The sequence below is a fragment of the Aplysia californica genome, unplaced genomic scaffold (assembly GCF_000002075.1).
Source record: "Aplysia californica isolate F4 #8 unplaced genomic scaffold, AplCal3.0 scaffold00262, whole genome shotgun sequence".
NCBI lineage: Eukaryota > Metazoa > Mollusca > Gastropoda > Aplysiida > Aplysiidae > Aplysia > Aplysia californica.
Window position 1 is genome coordinate 943,853 of NW_004797532.1, and position 2,412 is coordinate 946,264.

Here is a 2,412-nt window from a genome sequence, read left to right on the forward strand (position 1 = left end):
TCATGCCCATTAAAGAACTCATCTCTGTGGGGATTTTTCTGAAAAACGTTGATTAAAGGCACAAAAAATGTAAATTTACAGTTACCACTGACTCTTAAGCTACGGAAATAACTAATCTTAGGCGGCCATTTTCTCAGTAATTTTCCCTCGGAAAACAGGTGACCCCCACCTCCTTCTTTCGCAAATATCTCGACTTGTATTCAAGATAAATGGATATTTCTTTCATCCAAATAAAGATAAGTGAACAAGCTTTTCAGATGATAGCAATAACTCTACATGCCCAAAAATTCACGAGAGCCCGATTCCACCCCGCTGCCTCACATTTGACCTCCAAACTTCTGGGGTTTCACAATGGCATGTCAAGCTTTCTGGAACGCAATAATTTTTGAACATCTTGAGAACGACTCCGTCAATATTCTTACAATTTTGATAGAGCAGGTAGAACATTGAATTTTGCTATCTGACTTCGTAGTCTTAGTAACTCCAAACGGCCAAAAATGTCAAATGGAACTTTGTGATTCTGAGGTGGTGTTTCGCTGAATTTCATTCACACCATGACAGTAACTGTTACAGTCAAACTACTCCGGATAAAACTCAAATCCGGGCGTGTTCTAACTGAAATGAGGTGGCTTAACTTCGAGGAGGATTCATTGGTGATTTGGGAAAGAAAACTGTATTTTTTTAAAAACATACTACCTCGTAAGGATAGCTAAATTGGCGAGTGTGGTTGTATTAGAGCTGGATTTGCAATATTTCCGTTTCATTTAAGCGCAGTTGTATCTTGAAATCAATTGTTATAGGCCTATCCTGTTAGGGAGATTCATGATCATGATGTTTCTTTTATACCTTGTCTATTGAATCCAGCCTTGGTGATCGTTTTTGCTTTAGTGACTGTCACACGCCTGGCATTATAATGTGTGTTAGATGGTTAGTTAGTAAGTTAGTCAGTGAGTTAGTTAGTTAGTTAGTTAGTTAGTTAGTTAGTTAGTTAGTTAGTTAGTTAGTTAGTTAGTTAGTTAGTTACTTACTTACTTACTTACTTACTTACTTACTTACTTACTTACTTACTTACTTACTTACTTACTTAGTCAGTCAGTTAGTTGGTTGGTTAGTTAATTGCTTACTTACTTACTTACTTACTTACTTACTTACTTACTTACTTACTTACTTACTTACTTACTTACTTACTTACTTAGTCAGTCAGTTCATTAGTTAGTTCGTTAGTTTAGTTAGTTAGTTCGTTAGTTAGTTAGTTAGTTAGTTAGTTAGTTAGTTAGTTAGTTAGTTAGTTAGTTAGTTAGTTAGTTAGTTAGTTAGTTAGTTAGTTAGTTAGTTAGTTAGTTAGTTAGTTGGTTGGTTAGTTAGTTAGTCAGTTGGTTAGTTTTGTGGCGTTTTCTGTTTTGTGTTTTTGTTTCTTTAACAAACAAAAATAATTAGTAAACCGAGCTAACATAGATGTTAGGAATAATTATCAAGAAGAAAAAAAACCCCGACTTTTTATCATCCCCTCGCCGTGGGTAAATTTTTTAACAGTGTCACTCTAATCAGATTAGAATTTAACAACACAAACGGAAGTAGTAACACGTCATTGATGACAGCCACGGGTTCTGAATTTGATTGTGAGATCCAGAGTTGACGTGTCATGCGCGGACACAGCATGGTGACCACCCACCAAGATGCCTTGTCACCAGCATTGCTTGACATTATTCGTGATCCTATTCTTTGAACATCTTCCTCTTTTTTACTCTCTCTCTCTCTCTCTCTCTTTCTCTCTCTCTCTCTCTCTCTCTCTCTCTCTCTCTCTCTCTCTCTCTCTCTCTCTCTCTCTCTCTCTTACTATCACTCTCCCCCCCCCTCTCCGTTTCTTCACCCTCTTCTCATCCCCTCCATCTATGCTATCCTCTCAGTAAGCCCTAAGCATAAAATGCAGGAGCCTACAAACACATGCACCAAACCCCAACCGCTGGAGAGCCTTATCTCTAATTTTCATCCAGTTCTCATGGCACGTTAGTCCCCACCTCCCTTCCACCACCCCCATCCATAACCCATATCCCTCGTTTTTCTACACCTCGCCTCCAAGCCCACTCAAACCCCACCACAAAATGGTGTCCAGTCTCTCAATAAATCTTTCTTTCAACCCCTCCCCCCGTCCTCTCACCCCCCTCCCTCCCTTCTCCTTTCTACCTCTTTCTTCATCATCCCTCCTCCCTGCCTCCCTGGTTATGGCTCCAATCAGTCCACCTAGCTAGCTGTATCTGACCACTACCCTCCTCAGGGTGTCTTCCCCAAAATCGTATCCTTCTCCTTGTTCTTCTTCTTCTTCTCCTCTATCCTTTTGGTAACTCTGTCTGTCTATTTGTCTGTCTGTCTGTCTGTCTGTCTGTCTGTCTGTCTGTCTGTCTGTCTGTCTGT